Below are 24,706 nucleotides of genomic sequence, written 5' to 3'. Positions count from 1 at the left end.
CAGATGCAGAAGGGGCCAATGTTATGCTGCAGCAGATGAAAGCCACCATTTGAAACATTGGCATTTCCTATGCAAGTGCTCATTAGAGTTGTGGCTTTTCTGCCCCTGTACTTGTTCCTCGCTATGCACATGGGAAAGCAAGGGGAGATGGTCTGAATATTTGAGTCCCTGCCACCCACACGGGAGATCCAGATGGAGTTCTAGTTTCCTGGCTTCGGCCTGGCTCAGTCCCAGCTGTTGCAGCCATTGCGGGATGAACTAGCAGAATGAAGACTGCCACCATCCCGCCCCTCCCACCTCTGTTACTCTACTTTCTAATAACTAGAATAAATATTCCTTTTAAAAGACATCCTGAAATCTTATGAGAAATTTACGCATCACAAATTTCACACCATATAGACAGTAGAACCGCATTGAATCACGGATAATAGAGAACATTGAGCTACTGGCACTGGGTGATGATGCATTTTTGGGGGTAGGTATTTGCTAATGAGAGCCACAAGACTTTAGGAAGTAATTATGTTGTACCTAGGATATCAATTTGTCTACAAACAGACTTTTGAACTCCACCGTAAGGTATTCATTGTGGGTTTATATCTTTTTAAAGGGAAGACTTCACACCCCCTTCATGGTACTTGGCTTGGTGAATTCATCACAGGGAAAACTCACCTGAGTTGCAATGGTGAGCAAGTTAATGGTCCAACCACAGAGCGGTGAAAAATAAGACAGTAAGGGAAAGTTGAGTGGTTGGAGAAAACACAGAATAAATGAGTAGACTACATTTGTCCAAACATACAACCATGGTTCCACCACTTTTTATGTGATCTATGATTACTCACAGTATTGAATTATCAGAAGATTTCCCCTTGCAACGAGGCAACAGAAAACAATCTGCTTTTTGAAATTCCTGTACCAGTGGTACCAGCAAATAAATTAAGACACTTACAAAAGCAATGCCCTACTACGTAGAAAAGAAAATAATTTGTAGAAGACACGTTTATCTGGGAAATCAAATAATTTTAAGCAAAGCATTAAGAGCTTTATGTATCAAAGGTTAACTAAAAGGTACATGGTAAACTAAGTATTTCACAATTAATTCTGTACACAACTGGAAAATGAGCTTGTAAATGTTACCCTTTATAAAAGCAAAGAAATTCTAAGTGCTGACATTTATAAAGACACCTATGCTAAAAACTAAAAAGAAAAAAAAACTAGGAGTTAAAAGTTCAGAAAAAAATGACTATAAAATTTTCACTTCTATAAAAAGTTTCAAAACTCAATTTGGTACAGATAAAATGATCCCCAAATTGATCCAGCATATTACGTATTACTAGTTGCCATTGTTGTCACTGTGGAAATTAACAGTTCTAAAACTCAAATGGAAATGGAAGGGTCCAAGATGGCCAGAGACAATGTTGAGGCAGAAGGAGAAAAGTGGAAAAGGTACAAGACCAAACAGTGGTAATTACTTCAACGTTGTGGTATTTATGTCCTTAACACAAGGACAAACAGTCAAGAACCTGGCATCTACAAAGTGCCCATACCTGTAAGTGCAACTGGAGTCACTGAAGATAAAAACTGCAATGCAATAGAGGAAAGGATATAAACTTAATTTAAAAAAATGGGTCCTTATTTCACCTCAGACTACAAAATAAAAAGAAAAGCTCACAAATCTGATAGGAAATACACAATAAGCAACACTCTTCAAAAAACAAAACAATATAGCCAATAAATATGTAAGGAGATGTTCAAGGTCTTCAGACATAATCTATATGCATTAAGAACATAGCTAAAATGAAAATATAAACACCAGCTAGTGGTTGTGAAGTATGAACTAAGAATAAATAAACCAGAGCCCTTGTATATGCTACCATTGAGTTAAACTGACAGAGCCACATCAAATCATTATTCAGGATTATTTATCAATGTTAGACTATGGCATATCCTAAAAGCTAACAAGTTTACCTGTAAACATACACATATCCAAAATGTTAACCAAAATGCCAACATTTGAATGTAGCAATTTTATCAGAAGCAAAATGGAAACTATCCCCATATCTTTGAACATTAGAATGAATGTATGGATGGAGAGTCTCACATGTTATTCCTTCCTAACATAATTATTCAAAGGCTATGAAAAACATTTAAAACAATAGAATACATACATGAGAAACTGTATGTTTCTATTTGCATGAGATATGAAAACATATGAAGCTATTCTTTACTGTTAGGAAGTATTAACAGTGCTAAGCTTGGGCTATGGAAGATTGGGGGCTAGTTGAATGGATGTATTATGTTTATAAATACCCATCAAGCTGGAAACATATGATATGTGTATTTATCTCCATTCATGCACACATCAACATAAAGTGCAAGTATCAGAAAACCTGTGCCATGGTTTATGCGATGGACTATGAAGACAGATTATCTGGGTTTCTTAACACTGCTAACTCTATGGCTCAGTGTTTATTGTCTGTTACCTCAAGAAAGTTGGTTACTGCCTTAGTTTTCTCATGTATAAAGTAGCAGTCAGAATGAGTGCTATGTATATAAATGCTCCCTTAAATGGACAAAGTGATAAGGAATTTGATTATCATAAAAATAGACATGGATCAGGAACAAGGACAGCCTTCTCACAAAATTCAAGCTACAAAGTTCTCATGGGCATGAAACAGGAAGACAACATAAAAATCATGAGGATAGTGGGAGAAAAATGATAATCAGGATGAAAAAATTAGAATATTAAAATAAGTTCCCCCAAAATTTTAGGAATCCTAAGTGTATACAATAAGTAGAAAAATAGATAAATCCAGAAGGGGAAAAAAAGCTAGTAGAAGAAGATAAGGAAAGTATACAAGTGGCATAACAAAATACCACTGGGGAACACAGTAATTCAGAACACAGGTATTACCATCTAGCAGCATTGATGTGGCAGAAGTTTACAAATAAAATTGACAAAATTTTGGCTTCTTCACTGTAAGATAAAAGAACAATAATGAAGATGAAGATGCAAAATCTGTCAGACAGCACACTGATAAATGCTGCCCTTGAAAAACAAATGGTAATAGAAGCAACAAAATAAGGTACAGACCCTGACTTACAGTAAGCAAAAGGAGTAGGCATCATTACAGCCACTTTAACAAAGTATTTTTAAATTAATCTAAAGGAACACTTTATATACAGCAAATATATTTCTGACAAGTGACAGTGACAAGCATATTAGATGTTTAATATCTGTTTAATGAACAAAAACATTAACTGAGAGTAATCATAAGTGATTAAAAAACATTCTTCCCTAAAAAAATACCTGCAATCTTCTCAGGCAATTGTAGCAAGCATCGGGTTTTTTTTAGAAATTTTTTTTAAAGATTATTTATTTATTTGAAAGTCAGAGTTACACAGAGAGGAGAGAGGAGAGGCAGAGAGGCAGAGGTCTTCCATCTGCTGGTTCATTCCCCAGTTGGCTGCAACGGCCGGAGCTGTGCTGATATCTGAAGCCAGGAGCCAGGAGCTTCTTCCACGCCTCCCATGTGGATGCAGGGGCACAAGGCCTTGGGCCATGTTCCACTGCTTTCCCAGGCCAGAGAGCTGGAAAGGAAGTGGAGTAGCCGGGTCTTGAACCAGCGCCCATATGGGATGCCTGCACTTCAGGCCAGGGCATTAACCTGCTGCACCACAGTACAGGCCCCACAAGCATGGTTTTTAAGTAGTGTAATACTGTGATTCTAAAATCAGAATTGGACATGATTTAAAAAAATTGAATGTTAAACACATATATCCTAAAATTTTTAATCACATTTAAGTATACAGTGACATTAAATATGTATTTTTGTATGATTATCATCACCATTCAATCTCTAGAACTCTTCACCTGGTTTCACTTATATTGAGTACACATTAAACAGTAACACTCCATTCCCATCCACATTCCAAAATCTCTGCAAACCATGATTCAACTTTAAAAACTTGAAGAGTTTTTGTTTGTTTGTTTGTTTGTTTTGTTTTTGTTTTTGTTTTTTAATAGGCAGAGTTAGAGAGACAGAGAGATATGTCTTCCTTCCGTTGGTTCACTCCCCCTACAAATGGCCACTACAGCCGGTGTGCTGTGCTGATCCGAAGGCAGGAGCCAGGTGCTTCCTCCTGGTCTCCCATGTGGGTACAGGGCCCAAGCACTTGGGTCATCCTCCACTGCACTCCCTGGCCACAGAAGAGAGCTGGCCTGGAAGAGGAGCAACCGGAACAGAATCCGGCGCTCCGACCTGGACTAGAACCCAGGGTGCCAGTGCCACAAGTGGAGGATTAGCCTAGTGAGCCGTGGCGCCGGCCTTGAAGAGTTTTAAAGCTACTTTCCTCTATGGAAACAAAGTCACTCATTTTCCAGCTTGTTTGTCATATGTATTCCCAAGAACACTGAGACTGCCAAATGGGGGACCATGACACTCTCCTAGTATTCTGTATGGAATCTCTACAGACAACTGCCAGATAGCAATCTATATTAGGATGCAGCCAGCATTGTTGGTTTTCTTGCTTGTAGCATTTATAATCCCATGACATTATGGAACAGGAAAATTCACATTTTTAACAGATCAAGATAAACTCACCTTTCTATTTTGCTGTAGCTGATATGAATCAAAAGGAAGACCTCTTAATATTTATGACCTTCTGATCTACATACTCAGCTATAAATAATCCTCTTTCAAGACCTAACTCCTTTAGCTTCTTTATGTTTTGAGCACCCAGTATTTGTTCATGCTATCGTACAAACTAGTAGGCACACACTGTCTCAAGCATTTCCTGTATGAATTTTCTACTTTCAACGTTTTATATTTGCACATTGCTTTTAGGCAAAGTCCTAGTAGACATACATCACTCATGCTTCAACCTCAGCAAAAACAGTGAGAAGACAGAAATTTCACATGGAATTTGGAAGAAAATCAAAGCCTTACTGGATCTCAGAGACCCAGCTGACATATGGAAGCTTTGAGGGAAGATATTTCTCTCTAACCACACTCAGGCCAGATAAAAATGGAGCCCAAAATGTCATTCCTTCTAGAAAAGACCTTGGAGGAAGAATCACATGTAGGAGAGGGTGCCATCTGATCTACCTCATATAACTGGTTACAAATGAAGAGGCAGTTACTCTGATATCTCAATTTTAAAAATATACAAAAATGATTATACTCTTATACACATATTTTCCAACTTATAATCATACATGGCTTAAAATTATACTGAAAAAAAAAACCTGCAGCTGCTGTTCAACTAATAATACAATCTCACAGATAATTTACTCTAACTAGCTAAGAGATGTGAGTGCATGAATCAGATCACTATAGAAACCCATTTCCCTCAGTGAATTCTTCCTGCTGGTATCTTATTACTTCTGGCTCAGGTAAAAACGTCCAGTTAAAAAAAGGCTTTGAAACTGGCTCTAGACCAAAACCTACACCCTGCAGCTGAGATCCCTGTGGATATAGAGGCTCTTCTACTTTACATGAATACTTGTTTTCCAAGCTTCCTTCTCTAAACAGCAACTTTACTTTATGAAGAGACTCCGTAACCGAAGGGGTCTTAAAAGTTTATCCAAAACCCCATTTCCCTTAATGTGTACTGTCTTTCCTCAAGTGTTGCCATTATTCACAATTGTTAACTTTATTACCCATAACCACCAGTTTCTCTCTGAAGTTCAGTATATAATAGAGACACAGATGTTGCATGGAGAATCAAGACTCAAATAGTCAGATCTTGGAAGCATACAGTACAAAGTGAAGACATGCACCCTTGATCCAAGCAACTCATTACTTTTCAACTGCTTTTAGAAATACTTTAACAATATTTAACAAAATTTCTGATAACCAGCTCTTCTCACCGAAATAGGACACAATTTACTGAAGTAATTCTGTTCTCCTTTTGTTTGCCTCACTGTCCCTTTTCTTGATTTTGTTCTAGTCTGAGAAGTAACCAAAGGCTTCCTAGAACAAATTTGAATTTATCCAAATGGTTAACAAAATTAATCACCTATGACATAGAGGACAAGTTTTAATAAATGGTCTCCAGATAATCTCTTTAAGTGGTAGCTTCATCACATCAAAGCATATTAACTCGTTTACTTACATCTCTTTGGTAAAATTCTACTCTGTGACTACCCCAGCCTCCTCCCTTGTTCTGTGGCTTAAGCCACTGACAAGTTATTTGACTTCCAATAAGCCCCTGGACCTCTTTTTGCCTTAGTTTTTTCATCAGTAAAGTATTTTCCTGCTCAAAAATAATTTTTGAACAAAATTGACTAAAATGATTTGTGGCCAAAATTATTCAAGAAGTGTGAGAACTCCATCAGATGGAGCCATCACATTAACAATGTAAAGGCTCTGAGGAGCCTGAAGATCACAACTGATTCATTCTAATTAACCCATTATATCCCAGACACTTTTGTTTACTCAGGCAAGGAATTTGGTAACAGCAACAATTAAGATCCCAAGAGGCAATTGATTTAGTGATTTAGACAACTCCAAGTATACATATCCCTCCGTGTCCCTTGAGAGTAAATGTTTTATGAAATCTTGAAGGACAATTCTTGATATTAAAAGTATAGATGAATGGCCGGCACCGCGGCTCACTAGGCTAATCCTCTGCCTAGCGGCGCCGGCACAGCGGGTTCTAGTCCTGGTCGGGGCGCTGGATTCTGTCCCAGTTGCCCCTCTTCCAGGCCAGCTCTCTGCTGTGGCAGTGGAGGATGGTCCAAGTGCTTGGGCCCTGCACCCCATGGGAGACCAGGAGAAGCACCTGGCTCCTGCCATCAGATCAGCGTGGTGCGCCGGCCGCGGCTGCCATTGGAGGGTGAACCAAGGGCAAAAGGAAGACCTTTCTCTCTGTCTCTCTCTCTCACTGTCCACTCTGCCTGTCAAAAAAAAAAAAAAAAAAAAAAGTTTAGATGAAGTTGCAGCATATTACTAAGGAATTTTGAATTGAAGTTGTAAATCTATACCTCATGTACTGCTCTATTCCTCCATTATCTTACTGTATTAATATACAGACTAATATGGTAAGCAGATACATATAAACATGTATATGGAGATATAGCTCTCTGTGGATTTGGTTCCAGTAGCAGACAACAGGGGTTAGAAACCAGGTACCTTGACCCATGGTTCAGACTCTTGCTGGAAATTGGTCACTGAAGACTTTAGGAAGACTCAAATATTTCTGTTTTAACTTACTTCTCTGAAAAGGTAGTGTCAACAGAATATTACACTTCTTGGTATTTACTCAAATGAGTTGAAAAAAATATGCCCACACAAAAGCCTGAACATTCATGTTTATAGTAGCATTATGCATAATCGCCAAAATTTGAAGGCAACCAAAGGCAAACTGTGGTACATCCAGGTACTCAAATATTATTGAACACTAAAAAGAAATGAGCTATAAAGCTGTGAAATTTTAAGGAGGAACCTTAAAAACTTATTACCAAGTCAAAGAAGCCAATCTAAAAAGACTTCCTGTTATATGGTTCCAAATTTATGACGTTCTAGAAAAGGCAATCCAACAAACAAAAACTATGATAGTAAAAGTTTCATGGGTTGCTAGTGTTTGCGGAAAGGGATGAATGGATAAAGACAGACAACGCCTAGGGCAAGAAAACTATTCTGTATGATACTACTATGGTGAATTCAAGTGTATATTACTATGGATTTGTCAAAACCTATAGAATGTGACAGCACAAAAATGAACTGAATATAAACTCTGAGCTTTGATAGTAATGTGTCAATATTTGTTCCTTAATTGAAGCAAATGTAAATCTCAGAGTTTCAATAGTAGGGGAGACTGTTAAGCACAGGGTATGTAAGTACTCTGCTTCTCATTTAATTTTGCTGTAAACTATAACTGTACTAAAAAAGCACCTATTTTAAACAGAAATATCTAGTGAACGTTTTAGATATTGAATGCCTATTTTTTCTATCATTTCAATCCCCTCACTTGCAATGTATGTTGAGAAAAGCGATGATGGCTTATCATCTGTTAATGCTTTCTCAGACTCAAGAAGGGGCCTCACTCAAAGTTGAAGCACCACAAATATTTGTTAATTGAACAGATGTGAGAGTAACTGCTTAAGTTGGTAAAGCCAAAATTGATCTTAACAAAATTTTTAATGCCTTTATAATGCCTGGCCTACAAATTTACCATGGCTAATACAATGAATAACTGAGTCACGTGTTGATACCTGTGCACTCTTAAATATTTGCCTCCCTTTTTCTCAGGGGTACTTAATATATTGAGCCTGGTATTTATCAATCCCATGTACCTCTTTATATCCTTCCTATACATGTATTAACTCTCATACAACATACAGCTTTATTGTTATATATTTCTTTTTTAAACAGGAAGATTTAGACAGTGAGAGAGAGACAGAGAAAGGTCTTCCTTCCGTTGGTTCACCCCCCAAATGGCTGCTATGGCTGGCGACCTACACCTAACTGAAGCCAGGAGCCAGGTGCTTCCTCCTGGTCTCCCATGCGGGTGTAGGGCCCAAGCACCTAGGCCATCCTCCACTGCCTTCCTGGGCCACAGCAGAGAGCTGGACTGGAAGAGGAGCAACCCGGACAGAATTTGGCGCCCCAACCGGGACTAGAACCCTGGGGGTTGGCACCACAGGCAGAGGATTAGCCTACTGAGCCACAGTGCCAGCCCTATTGTTATATATTTTTCAAATGTAAAAATTATTAAGGAGCCTCTGCAACTTGTTCTTTTGAATTTAAGGATGTTTGTGCAATAAATTCAGCTCATTCATACCATTCTACACTTGATCTTAGCCAAAAGGCCGAGAAGCAATCATTCATACCATTCTAGTACATTCATTTTGACTACTTTTGGTTACTCAAACAAATACACACACACACACACTAATTTGCTTTGTTTCTTATGTTGATAGAAACCTAGGTGGTTTCCAATTTTCACTTTTACAACAATAAAAAAATGGCTTGCTAGTGTGTGCTGGAGTATCATACAGCTGGAATCAAAGGCAGACTCACTGGTTGACGTGGTTTAAAGAAAAAGGTGAATGAATAAGCAAAGCCAAGAGTTTTAGGACAATGAAGGCATTCCTCACAATAAATATAACGGTGGATACAAATAGGTTATATATTTGTTAGACATTCGCCCAGAACCTTTATATAAATGTCTATTAGGGCAAGTAGAAGCAGGTTGGGACAGGGCATGTTGAGGAATAGAAATATTAGGTCACAGTCTATGAATATTTCCAATTTCATTATAGCTAACCAAATAGTTGTCCAACTTCTATACAATTTACACTTCTCTAAGTTTTCATCTTATAAAATTAGTTTTCCAACACTAACTCCTAAGCCCTTTCATGCTAACATTTATGTGAAGATTCTCTTCACTGTCAGTTTTGCTCAGGAAGCTGTATCAACAACTTCCTAGTTCTATCTAGTTGAGGGTGGGGACTCAGGTTCTCCATTTGAGTGGATTCCTTCATCTTTGCATTTATTTCCTCATCTGAAGGAGCCAGGTTGTTCCTTGTTCACAGTACAAGACTCCTTCTTTTAAAAACTCCACTTTATAGAGCTCATTCATTTCAACACAGCTTCCACTATAATTGAAAGTTTCATTTAGTGGCAATAAAGGACTTCATTTATCTACACGTGACCTGTTAACGAGTGATCGGATTCACATGCTCCTGTCTCCTGGTGTCTTGACAAGCTTAATATACCCTTTCATTGTACTGGGGAATAACAGCTCCGCAGGGTGATGACATAGCTGCTGAGATGTTAAGGTCTTGCTAACTATAGGCTTCAGCTAATGTCCCGTAACTGGAATTTATTAAATATGTAATCCCAGGAGCAGAGTTTAATAAAACAAACTAGGCAGTGATGTAGTCAGGCCATATTTTAAGGAAAACCTCATGCTAAGTGATCATATAAATAAGGATTTACTACCAACAATAGTCCATTCTGACTTTGCACCTAGAAAAAGGAAAACAGTATCAGGACTCTAATAGTTATTGTTCACCTCCGGTTTCCTCTGGGGAAAAGACAGGCCTCACAAACACAAATCAGATTCAGGAATCAGGAGGCAGAAAATAAATACATATCGCTATCTGGTCTTTCACCAAATAAGGATCAGCAGTGGATACTAGATATGAAGTTTTTAAAAATTAAAGCATGTACAGAAAGATACACAAATAATAAACATGACACATGATGTATTTTCCACCAAGGTAAATATATCCATGTGGTCGACATTTAGATCAAGCAAATGAACACTGCCTAACTTTGGAAACCTTCTTAGGTCCTCCTCCTAACACTATTCCTACCAAGATAACTATTAAGTCTTACTTTAATTTTTTTTTTTATTATTATTATTATTTTTTTTTTTTTGACAGGCAGAGTGGACAGTGAGAGAGAGAGACAGAGAGAGAAAGGTCTTCCTTTTGCCGCTGGTTCACCCTCCAATGGCCGCCGCTGCAGCCGGCGCACCGCGCTGATCCTGGCAGGAGCCAGGAGCCAGGTGCTTTTCCTGGTCTCCCATGGGGTGCAGGGCCCAAGCACCTGGGCCATCCTCCACTGCACTCCCTGGCCATAGCAGAGAGCTGGCCTGGAAGAGGGGCAACCGGGACAGAATCCGGCGCCCCAACCGGGACTAGAACCCGGTGTGCCGGCGCCGCAAGGTGGAGGATTAGCCTATTGAGCCACGGCGCCGGCTCAGTCTTACTTTAATTTTTAAATGAAACACCAAGAATGGTTGATGTTTGGCTACAAAAGTTCTATAAAAAAGCAGAGCCACCAGGGGAGAAAATGGTTCACTCAGGGTTATCAAAGAAGACAGAACAACTGGAGATCAATGTAGGCATTCTGAAACCTTGTCCCTTTCTCCTACTGAGAGAGAATCATGTAAAACATATATGCATTACTTTACCAGAGAGACAAGAGCAAATTAGACTTATATCCGTTTATAATGCTAACTATCTTTGGTCAATGTGGAAATGTAACCTTCTTATTTCTCTTCAAGAAAGCATAAGATAGACAGCTATTATGAATGCAGTAGCTGGAACCTCCAAATAACTTTTTCAAGGGTCATCTTTGCTTTACGTTGACATTACTCTATTTATGAAGTGACTTCAATGAATTACTGAGAAAAGCAGTAGTAGGCAAGCTTTGCATCAGTGGCCCTCACCCAATGACCGATATCTCCCTCTACCAAATCCTGTTGCCCTCTCCAGTTCTCTGTGTAACCAATATTCACCAGTGCTTCTGTATACTCGAACTCTGTTCAACAGATCCATCTTGGAGAATCTAACCTGCCAAAACTTTTAATACATCCAGGTGTTCTAATTTCTACTCCAAAGACTTTACTGTGAGACCAGTCCCTAAAATAAATGTTTAGCTGGGGGTTTGATACAGACTGATTCAATATAGAAAACTTGAAGATTGACATTTTTCTCTCGTATCTAGTTTCCTCATGTATATTACCGTATACTAATTCCCTTTGCTCTTGTTTTTTGTTCTTCATCTACTAACAAGAATAATATATATTATTAAGTGCATTCAAAAAGATTTACAAACGTAAACTGTTTAGTCCAGTGCCCAACATCTTTAGGTACTTCTTTGTACTGAATTAGACAAGAAAGTCTATGTTCTCAATTTTAGGTACCTATGTCCTTTGTGACAATATCATGCCAACCCAAATTCAGATGGTATTTTTCTAATTTTCTCATGCTAAGAAACACTTTCTCAACCGTAGAAGATGGTCCAAGTAACACAAAGGTATGGGTATTTCACATCAGGGAGATACCATAAATATTGGGATACTCATGGAAATATCAATGAGAATTATTTTCAATGAAGCTTTTTCAACAAAATTCATTCTCTGCTGGCAGGACATTAGAAGTAAAATACTAAACTCCACCATAACACAGAAACTTAGTTTAACAGCTAGCCAGTAAGAGTAGTTATGAGGCCACTAGCCATGAAAGGCTGTTTCCCTTTTCACAGCAAATAGAATCCTAAACACATGTGGGTAGTGGACACATACAACAATGTAAGCATATTAACACTCCACAGGAAACTAGAATTCTAGCCAGAAAGTCTTATCAATCCTAGTTGCTCCATATTGACCTATCAATTCTGTATGACCTGTGCCAGAGAGATCAAGTCTAAAGGAAACTAGAGCTTATTAGCCCACCTCAATCCTCTTTGTTGCACCTAGTTATTTAATAAATTTCTGTATATGTTAAGTGAAATACTGCATGTATCCAAGTTTGAGAACTTTAAAATTTTGTTATTTAATAAATTGTGTGTCTATAAGTACATTTATTGTAAGTAATGATAATTACACTCAAATGAATAAAATATCAGAAAAAATAGAAATTGATTAAAATTTGGTCAAATGGAAACAATTTTTATAGGACAGAGATGAAAAGGAAATATTATAATTGATGCTTCAAAAATACAAGTAATCAATAGCGTCTACTATAAACAACTATCTGACAAATTGGAAAAGATTTCCAGATGCATATAACTTACTAAAATTAAACCATCAATATATAGAAAATCTGAACAGATCAATAATGAGCATTGAGACTGAATCATAATTAAATGTTTTCAAAGAAAAATCCAGGACCAGATGGCTTAACTGCCAAATTATAGCAAATTTAAGGAAGAATACTTGTAATCCACAAATTATTCTTAAAAGTTCAAACAGAAGAGAACCCTTCCTAATCAATTCAATGAGGCCAGCAATTCTTTTATCCTAAAAGCAGACAAGAACATAGTAAAAACAATACACACTGACATCCTTGATTAACATAGATAAAAAATACTGTCAAGTTGAATTGAACAATTCACAAAAAAAAATTCACCCTAATTAAGTGGATTTATCATAGGGATACCAACATAGAGAGTCAATAAATTTAATATATCACACCAACAGAATTAAGGATAATGGCCAACTAAACTTGTTCAGAAGAATCATTCAAATTATTCATAATCTAACCTTGAAAAAATTGCATATAGAATGAACATACCTATGATATACTCACAGCCTACATAATATTACATGGGGAAAAGCTGGAAGACTCTCCCTCCTAAGATATGCAACAAGACAAAGATTTCCATTCTCACAAACCTCATTCAACGCAGTTCTGGAATTTTTAGACACAGACAATAGAAAGAAATGAAGATACAAAATAAAGATAAACAAATAGGAAAAGGGTAAATCACACTGTCATAGTCAATAATGTGATTCTATGTATAGAAAGACCAAAAAATACTTCACCAAGAGACTATTACAATTGATAAAAAAGTAAAGCTGCAGAATGTAGAAGTCATCACCAATAAACAGTATTATTTTTATACAACAATGATGAGCTCAGAGAAAAATTATAAGCACAATCCCATCTACAATAACTATAAGATATGCTTTGGAATAAATTTAACCAATAATGTGAAATACTTTTACAAGGAAAATTATGAAACACTTATGAAAGAAATTGGACACAGACACACAGAGAAAATAGCTTTTGTTCATGCATTGGCAGAATTGTTCAAATGTCCAAGTTATCCAAAGTGATTTACATATTTATCGAACTCCCCATCAAAATACCAATTGTATTCTTCACAGGATTAGGAAAAAAATCCTAAAATATGGACATATCAAAGACCCCGAATAGTTGACTCTATCTTGAACAGTAAAAACAAAGCTATAGGCATAACAATACTACATTTAAGCTATTTGTGACCAAAAAAACAATGTTTTGTAAAAGTAGACACATAAACCAATGGAACAGAATAGAAATGCCAGAAATAAATCCATGCATGTACAGCCAATTTAACTTTAACAGAGGAGCTACAAACATACTCTGAGAAATAGTCTCTTCAGTAGATGTTATGGAGGAAATTAACTATGCACAACATTAAAACAAGATCCTCTACCACCTCTCACCCAATACAAAAATCAACTCAAAATAAATTAAAGATCTAAATTTAAGGGCTGAAATTATGAAACCATTACAAGGAAACGTAAGGGAAACACTTCAAGACACTGACAGAAGGATTGACTTTCTGGATACACCCCAAAAGCACAGGCAACAAAAGCAATAGATAAGTGGGATTACATTAAGCTAAGAAACCTCTGCGAAACAAAGCAATCAACAGAATAAAGAGACAACCGACAGAATCTCAAAAAATATTTGTAAACCTTCCATCTGGCAAGGCATTAATACCTAAAATACACAGTTACTAGAAAAAAATAAAAATTTTAGTTTAAAAAATATATAAACAGGATAAACATTTCTAAGAAGAAATATAAATGGCCAATAAATATATAAAAACACTCAGTATCACTAGTTACATTGCAAATACAAAACAAAACCATAATGAGATGTATTCTCACTCCAGTTAGTATGACTATTATCAAAAAGACAGAAAATAAACTCTGGCAAGGAGGTAGAAAAAAAAAAGGAATGCTAACACATTTTTGATAAACATGTTAATTAGTACAGCTGTAATGGAAAATATTACAGAGGTTCCTCTAACAACTAAAAATACGACCAATTTCCCCAATCTGATATATATCTAAAGGAAATGAAAAAGGCACATGGAAACATTTCCTGTATGTCCACGTTCATTGCAGCACCATTCACCATAGCCAAGATATGTCATTGACTAGATGTCCATAGACAGATGAATGGATACAAAAATAAACACATGCACAATGGAACATTATTTTGCCATAAAAACATGAAATCCTAATATGCAGTGACAGAATTGTAGATTATGCTAAGCAAACTAAGCTAGACACAGAAACACAAATACCACGTGTTCTTCATATGTGGAAGATAATATATATTTAATCCAAATCTGTAATAATGATTATTAGAAGCTTAGAAAGTTAAAGGGTGCAATATGTGGGGATGCTGGATAAGGAGAACTAAAATACACTAGGATGAAATTAATAGGTTCTGATGCTTTGCAGCGCAGTGCTATGACACTTCACGATGATGTAAGTTATATGTAAAAAACTAGAATATACGAGCCTGTTGGCTTCAAAACAAACAAAAGACAATAAAGTAGAAAGCCTGGCCGTCCAGCATGATTGGTTTAAGCTATGAATTTTTGTGGAAAGTTACACTGTATTCTTTAAAAATATACAAGTATCACATGTTAATCTGAAATTTAAAAATGAATTGCAGCCGATGTGCGGCTCACTGGGCTAATCCTCCGCCTGCGGCACCGGTACCCTGGGTTCTAGTTCCGGTCGGGGCGCCGGATTCTGTCCCGGTTGTTCCTCTTCCAGGCCAGCTCTCTGCTGTGGCCCGGGAAGGCAGTGGAGGATGGCCCAAGTGCTTGGGCCCTGCACCTGCATGGGAGACCAGGAGGAAGCACCTGGCTTCTGGCTTCTGGCTTCAGATCGGAGCAGCGCGCCTGCTGCAGCGGCCATTTGGGGGCTGAACCAACAGAAGGAAGACCTTTCTCTGTCTCTCTCTGTCTAACTGCCTTTCAAAAGCAAAGTAAAATGAATTGCAAAACTTTACAGAGCTACTGTAATCAAAATAGCATTGTACTATCAAAGATATCAAGAACAGTATTTTACACCTTATATAAAAATCAACTCACAATGCATTAAGGATCTAAATGTACAACCCGATCCCATCAAATTATTAGGAGGAAATATCAGGGAAACCAAGATACTGGTATAGGAAAAGAATTCTTGAAAAGGACACCAGAAGCAAGGCAATAAAAGCGAAAATGCACAAATGGGATTACATCAAGCTAAAAAGGTTCTGTACTACAAAGCAAACCCTCAAAGAGAGGCGGCAACCAACAACATGGGAGAAAATATTTGCAAGTTAGGCAACTGATAAAAGATTAATATTCAGGATCTATAAAGAGCTCAAACTCAACAATAAAACAGTCTAGTTAAGAAATGTGCAAAGGAAATGAACAGGTGTTTTTTAAATGATGAAATGTAAATGGCCAACAGACATTTGCAAAAATGTGCAGGGTAACTAGCCATTAGAGAATTGCAAATAAAAACCACAATGAAGTTTGACCTCAAACCAGTTAGAAAGGCTATCATCCAAAAACAAGTAAACGCCATTAAGAATGTGTTGAAAAAGGCACCCCCATACACTGTGGTGGGATTGTAAACTTCCATTATGGAATATGGTGCAGAGTTTCCCCAAACATCTGAAAACAGATCTACCATATGACTCAGCCTTACACTCCTGGGAATTTATCCAAAGGAAACAAAATCAGCACGTGGAAGACTTATTTATGTTTATTGAAGCTCAAGTCACAATAGCTAAGATATGCAATCAACCCAGATGTCCTTTGGCTGATGAATAGATAAAGAATATAGTATATACACAGAATGGGGTATCACTCAGCCATTAAAAGGAATGTAACTCTGCCTTTTCCAACAAAATGGATGCAACTAGTTATCAGTAGGCTTATTGAGTTAATATATTTGTCTTTGGGGGTCTGGCTTAACTTCTACATATCAGAGAAAATGTAAAATATAAAAAAAAAAAAGCATAGCAATTAAATGCTTAGCTTGTGATATGACTGTTTTTAGCCCTTGTTTATACTCCTGTGAAACTGTGGTCAAATGATCTTTCTCAAGTGTACCGAGATAATATGATGGCAAAAAGAATAGTCCTTTTATTAGATTAGTTTTGCCAAAACTAAATACCCACATGTGAAAGAATGAAACAACCATTATTTTACATCATAAACACAAATCAAGTCAAATTGCTTTGAAGACTAGCAAAAGCCTAAAATTATAAAACTTCTAGAAGGAACAAAAGTAAAGCTTTATCTCAGTAGTGTTGGCAATAATTTATTGCATATGATACTCAAGGCACAGCCAACAAAAACCAAATAAGTAGACTACATCAAACTAAGAAGCTTTGCACAGCAAAGGAAACAATGAACTGAGAGAACAGTCATCTATGAAGTGGCAGAAAATGTTACAAACCATCCATCTGAGAAGGGGTTAAAATCTGAACTCCATAAGGAAGTCAAAAAAATCTAGTTACGAACCCCACCCTCTAAAAAAAAATAATACAGCAGAACATTTGAATTGACACTGCTACCAAGAAGACATGTGAATAGTTAGTTTACAGGTGTAGGAAAAGATATTCAATACCACTAAATGTCAGAAATGCAAATGGGCCGGCCCCGCAGCTCACTAGGCTAATCCTCCGCCTTGTGGCGCCGGCACACCGGGTTCTAGTCCCTGTCGGGGCGCCGGATTCTGTCCCGGTTGCCCCTCTTCCAGGCCAGCTCTCTGCTGTGGCCAGGGAGTGCAGTGGAGGATGGCCCAAGTCCTTGGGCCCTGCACCCCAAGGGAGACCAGGATAAGTACCTGGCTCCTGCCATCGGATCAGCGCTGTGTGTTGGCCGTGGCGGCCATTGGAGGGTGAACCAACTGCAAAGGAAGACCTTTCTCTCTTTCTCTCTCTGTCCTCTCTGCCTGTCAAAAAAAAAAAAAAGAAAGAAAGAAATGCAAATCATCACCTCAATAAGACATTGCCTATCAGGAAGGCATACAGAAAAGCATAAGTAACTGTTAGGATGATGAGAAATAATTCTGAGTACTGTCGGGAGGATATAAAATCATGTGGTTACTATAGAAAAAAAAAAAGAACATGAATGCAGAACCACCTTCTTCCTCAGCAGTCTCTTGTGTAAGTATTTATCCAAAACAATTGACATCAAGATCTCCAGGAGGTTTTGCTGCTCCCATGTTCCACTGCATTATACAGAGTAACCAAAAGGTTGAATGTCCATCAGTGAATAAATGGATAAATAAAATATGGTATGAACAATGAAATATTCCCATCTTAAACAAAAGGAAACCTACCACGTGTTACAACATGAGCAAACCTTTAGAACACTATGCTAAGTGAAAAAAGGCCAGTCACAGGAGGACAGACAATCTGTGCTTCCCCTTACATGGGATCTAGCATAGTTAAAGTCACAGAAGCAGAAAACAGAATGTCAGTATCCAGGGCCTAAGAGGTGGAGTATCTGGAAAGTTGCCATTCAAATGCTATACATTTTAAGTCATGCAGACAAAATGATTTAGAAATAAAGGTGTGTACAACAATGCACATAGTTAGCAATATTTTACTGTACGCTAAATATTTGTGAAGTGTAAATATTTCGCATGTTTATTCTCCTCCTCTCTCTCTCTCACACACACCACACCCTGCCATAAGAAACACTTCAAAAACTCACAAGGACATCAGCAGTGAGGGGGGAAGACATTCATGTAAATGCAACTTAAGCTAAAGCAGAGACAGCATAGTGCATTGGATAATTCTGAAGCAGCCAGCAGAAACAGGAACTTAGGAAGTGATCAACTTGCTATGAAATGATTGATCAAACGTTAACTCACTCCAAAGTGAGTCTTTTCAATATAAATACTACAGACAGCATATACAAAAAAATCTCTTGGTTTACATTGATTCTGTTCAGTGACCTAGAGTAAGTTCTGAAGGCATGTTCCCGAAGAGGCCAATCTTCGATGCCTCACCGATATGAAACAGAGCTCCTCCAGCACTCTCTGCAGGAGTGCAATGACTTACCATAAATAAATCGTTCTCCATTCATTTGTCTCAAATGTCATGTTAGTATTACAAGTTCTACATTTGGAAGGAAATACTAATTTCCTTCAAATAATTACAAAATAATATTTTATATAGGTTTCTTTAAAAATGTAATTCCCCAAATTGCTCAGAGACTCATGTGATTCTTTCTCAAATTGTTCTAGAAGTAACATGCATTAAGTCAATAGGTATTTTTGAAATCAAGATTATGTGATCAATTGTTTCTATTAATAACTAAGTGTTCTTGGTTAGGGGATATTTTTCCTCCCTCTTTTGCTGTTTTTTGCACCACCACTTAGTAGTATGAAGATACACACCCAAACCAGATTGAGTCACATGTTTTGTGTTCTGTTAAAGAGAAGTTGTCATCTGATACCCAGAGGATCAACTCTGGATCACAGGTGTGCTTTATATGTTCTGCACACAGGTAGCCTGTGCACTGTTTTATAAATTAAAATAATAGTACTTAAAAACAGTACTAAAAAAAAATCAGGAAATGCTTCTAAAAATCTGCATTTCTGGCTCCTTATAAGGAAAAAAATCAGGACTCAGAAATACTATACATTTCCCCATGTTAAGAGCCACCTATAAAAAAATGGGAAAAAACTATGCATGGATATAAAAAATTTGCATCAAAATATACTTGGATTTTAATTTAAAAAAAGAGTAACCTGTAGCTGAGGAGAGACATCTCTTTAAAGTTCACTATCTAATCACATAGTCATTATTACAACCCCTCCAGAACGTCACGTCTGAGGCAGTTGTCCTATAACCAATGAACTTAAATTATCAAAGCAAAGGAGTTATTGGTATCATCTCTCTAGCAGAAGTGGAATCACTAAGCTAAGACAATAGGATTTGAACTGTAAATTGATTAATAAATGAACAATCAAGAGACCATTTTTCACAAAAGTCGAGTCTGATTATTTGGTTAATTATACAAACTGTGTGTGATTATCTGGTGGATAACAACAATCCTGACTCACAAATTCCCTCTGCAGTTATGGGTTCAGGAGACAGAATAAAATACCATTTTAACAGTGCTGCTTAGGTGCCGAAGAGCTGCAGAAGCAGAAAGAAAACAAAGTACCATGAAGGGAGTAAGATTCAAGGTACTGCACAAAGCAGCTATGGCCCAGGACCGGAAGAACAACAGGAAGAGGCTGGAACCATTTCAACTGTAAAATTTGGGAACTCAGCCGTCTACTGAAGAGGAATTCAGACCCATGGAAAGAAGAGGCTACTGTTAGACACTAAGACTTAGCTAACTGGAGTCCCATTTCACCTGGGCCTAGAAGTTTAAAGTAAAGGTGCTATCAGGATGATGTCAGAGTCTCTGGCTAGTTCTGCAATTCCTGGAATCAACTGCTGGTGCTGTAATAAATAGCTACTGCGAAAATGAAGAAATTTTGCTAGGGTGTTGTTCAAAGGATATGAAGCTAGAAAATCAGTAAAATGAATGCAGAAAGAGTACAAAGCAAATCTCTTCTTTTTTCTAATCTCCAATTAGTTTGCCCTGTTAGCAGAATTTAACAGAAACCAAATGTGTGATGTATTTCTCAGCCCTGGCATCACTAATTAGCATATGTAAGGGTGAGTTCAAAGCTGGGAGATAAGAAAGTAATAATCAGGTTACCTACATTGTCATTTAGACATGGGTGTGCTTTAGTGTACAGGTTTATTTCATAAATGTCATTTAGTGCACTGATCTCCACATGGCAACATAATACATTTTCCATGTGAAAAACTTAGGTTAGACTTAGAGGGGTTCTGACTGCATATCTGCATAATAATCATAATCATTTGGTGTGACCCTGCCAAGGCAAGTGCAAGCAGGACTTTAAAGGCAATAAATCCACAGCAGGCTAATTTTTAAGTTGATAATTTTGCACGGCCACAAATGATGTTATAAACATCCACACGAGCCTGGGAAGAAAAAAGGTTTCCCATGCTGGTAGAGGGTATGATACTTCTACATCCAAAGTCACACAGATTTCAGTCTTACGGAAACTCTGTCACCTCCATGGTAGCCACAGCAAACAAGTCTGACAGGCAATGAGGCTTCTCTAACACTACTTGATTTCATGACTCTTACCATTCCACAGAAATGATACTGGAAACTTTGAAATTCTCATCTTCCCCAAGTTGCAAATTATAGTCAATTGTTCCAAGTTCATCCCACTGAAATTACGGGAGATACTAGATGGTCAACTCTCATATTCACTGAAAAATTAACTATCAACTAAAAACCCTGGAAGGGGTGGGCATTGAGGTGCAGCAGGGTAAAGGGCCATTTGGACTGCCTCCGTCCATATCAGGGTGTCAGGGAATGAGTCCACTTCTTCCTATCCAGTTTCCTACAATTGCACACCCCCAGACTCAGCAGATGACTGAAGTACTTAAGTCCCTATCACTGACTTGGGAGGCTTGGATGGATACTCCAACGTCCTAGCTTCAGGCGTGATCAAGCCCCAGCTGTTGTGGACATTTAGGAAGTAAACCATGCAACAGAATATCTACCTCTCTCTTTCAAATAAATAAAGCTAAATAAACTTCTTTTACTAAATCTGGAATAATATAATTCATTTCAATACCTTTAAAGAATTATCACCAAGACGAGAGATAATCCTTTCCTAAACCCACGTCATGGGTACGTACTCCATTGTGTTTAAAATAATATTTCCAGGGGCTGCTGCTATGACATCGTGGGTTAAGCCACTGCCAGCAGTGTCAGCAGCCCATTTGGGCACCAATTTGAGTCCCGGCTGCCCCACTTCCAATGCCACTCCCTGCTAATATGCCTGGGAAAGCACTAGAAGGTATCTCAAATCCCTGGGCCCTTACCTCCCCATGGAAGACCCAGACAAAGCTCCTGGCTTCTGGTCTACTTTTCAAATAAAATAAACATTTAAAAAATAATATTTCCCTCATCCTGCTACTACTACCATATAAGGTAAATCACTGAATTCGGAAAAAACTCTGCATTTTTCCTTGGGTATGGCATGCCTCATTGCCACCCCTGCTCCCCAAGAAAAATAGACTGTTCTAATTGCAAACATACAATGACTCCAGGGTTAGAGATAGCCCCTAGCGATCTGCAGCTGTGGTTTACAACTAAAACCAATCTGAAGTGATAGGCTGTTTTCCACAGAACACGACCAGCTGTATAGCAATTGGTAAATGCTTTTTTGGGAAAATAAAAGCATGAGATGATTAAGTTAAACATACATTTATTAAAACTGCTGGACTTAACTGATGTGTTAGTATTTCAGTGAACGCTGGGGAGTTTCATGTAGGATGATAATATTCTCCACTTTTTTCTTTTTGCCAAAATGCAAACAGATTTTTCTAAGGGAATCGACAGAGAATTTCACAACATCCATGGCACAAATTTTGGAGAAGTATTTTTCAAAGGAAAAATAGGCCCTATCACAATATCCTTATCTCCTACGGACTACTTGAAAAAAAACAGAACACTTATTCTCATTTTTTTTAATGTTCCTATTTTAACCCCTCTACCCCCTCAGGTTGCTTTAGCTTTTTAGTACACAACCATAGTATGTAACAAAACCTCAAAACATTATAGGTGGAAACTAGGCCAAAGAGACCTCCCTAAATCTAAGGTTTTTTATTTTTTTCAGAAGGGTTGGTTCAAGGTAGATATATCTTCAAAATCCCACAATAGACTCTGAGCTTTTCCAGCGTTGATCTCTTTTCTGTCTATAATTCCAGTATATTTCCTCCTGCTCCTGGAGCCATGAACGTAGAGAGAAAGTCTGTTAAAACTGGTCTTTCCTTCCTTTGCTCTTGCCTGTGGGACCTTCCTCGGCTTCAGAACCCCTCAAAAGCAGAGGACTGAAGAATGTTGCAGAAGGGGAATATAAAATTGGCTATGATACCGCTCTCTCTCCAACTCAGACTTTTTTGTCACAGTAAATTTGTGCTAAAAAGATCATTAGGATCACTTAGCCCAAGCCCTACCTTTTTATGATGAAAAGTCAGTGTGTGCCTGTCTACAGCCCACAAGTCAGAGTCCAGGCCTGGCGTTAAGATGGAGCTCTCTCACGCCGTCTCTTCAGAGCTATTTATTCCCTAGCAATCGTCTCTCAGGTGGGCTGAGTTGGACTGCTCTACATGACTTAAACCCATGACACACACACTTGATTAATCGTCAGATTCAGCTGGATGTTTCTTAAAACCGTAAAATCCCAGGTCCCAGCCATCACACACCTGTGATATCTGAATCCTGGAATCCATTCCTCTCTAATTTAAAAATATGTCCCAATGAATCCAACTTAACAAAGATTGGAGAAATGTGGAGAAGACTAAACAATTTGAAGATCATGGGACATAACTTCATTTGTGTAACACTTCCTTTATTGTGTCAGAATATGTATACAAGAAAGACCTTCATAGCTAAAACAGCCAAGAGTACATTTGCTGTTCTGATCATTCCAAGCTTTTTCTTGATAATAGGACTATAGTAAGTCACTTAACTTTTCTTGCAATGTCATATTCACTATGAAAGCTGAGTTACAACTACCTGTATTGTTGTCCTATCAAGGCCTAATTAATTTCAAGGAAGAAAGAACATTAACCATCTAAATCAAAAGGTGTCAGTAAAGCATAATTGGCCTCTTTTTCCTTCTTCACAGCACTTTGAGTTTCAAACACATCAAAATGATACAAAACTTTCCAAATAATTAACACCACAAATTTTAAAATTCGAAACAAAAACTGAACTACCAGCTCAGAAATTCCACAGCATGAAACATTTGTTTGAGGCAAAAAAGGGGTGTCAAGTATTCTAAAAATACAGTTCACCCTAAATAGTGTTTCCATTTTCTCTTTTTCTTTCATTATCTCTTTAAAGTTGGGCTATCTCTTCTGCTGCATTATAGAAAATAATAAGTGACAGTCCAATCAGAGATTAAAAGACATAAAGTGTGTGTATTTGTGTGTGTGTGTCTTAGGCTCACCCTGAGGAAAAAAAAATCACCAGCTGGCCAATTATGCTCCAAAAGGAACTGCTATGGAGCAGGAAACTGAACTAAGGTGTCTTAAATATTTGCATGTGTGCAAGGTGCAAGTGTTTAAGATTCAAAAGGGTTCTCAGATTTTGCATGTTGCAGTAAGACCAAAATAGTACATTTTATATTTTTCTTTATCTGTCATTACAATTTTTATTTAGTTCTGCATATTTTTCTATGTTTTATAGATGAACAATTTAAGAGCTGAAGTCTAACTTCTACTCACTAAGTCCATTGTGAGTTTCTTCCCCCTTCACTCTAGGCTGACAGAGTCTAACCTGTTTAAGAAACCCTGTATTTAGGGACAGCTCACTTTGTTGGAACTTCAGGTGCGAACAGCTTTCCTCCTTAAAAGCTCATTAATTGACATTATTAGCAGCTGCTACCATTATCAACAACAAAATACTCTTACTGTGTTCCTGCTGTGTGGAGAGAATCACAAAATCAACCAAATCCTGGAAACAGTACAAAGTATGAGTGAAGAGTATGCATTTGTCATTAGATTTCTGGGATCAAAGTGTGACTCTAGCAATGTCACAGGTCTGTCTATGAGATTAGCTCCCAGACAATAAATGCAGTACAGTGAAAGGAAGAGGGGTTGGTGAAAGTTAGGAAGGACTCATAGGTTTTACCAGGTCTATACATCTATGAAAATTAACCATTTTTTGTCTCAGCTTAGTCATAAATAAGTAAAATAGGATGACATTGGATTCTTCCAAGTGTTCAATCATGGTATGTGTGAGGATTATTCAGTAGTGGAAACTCAATAAAAGACACTATTTATATGAAGAATGTGAAATCCTAAACATTTCAATGGAATGTGATTCTCTAATTTAATCAAATTGCTTTGAGGATATGATTGAGCTTCTTGCTATATGCTAGGTACAAGGTTGGACGATAGAGATGACACACACATAAAGACAGCACTTTCTTGCCCTTGAAGAGAACTCAATATAGATAGTTAAGTAAAGTATGAATATGCAAATAATGTCACCAGTCTGAATGGTCAGTTGGGACATAGAGAATAAGTGCTTTGCATTCAAGGAGGAAGGGC

The sequence above is a fragment of the Oryctolagus cuniculus genome, chromosome 15 (assembly GCF_964237555.1).
Source record: "Oryctolagus cuniculus chromosome 15, mOryCun1.1, whole genome shotgun sequence".
Lineage (NCBI taxonomy): Eukaryota > Metazoa > Chordata > Mammalia > Lagomorpha > Leporidae > Oryctolagus > Oryctolagus cuniculus.
This window is presented reverse-complemented; position numbering follows the sequence as displayed.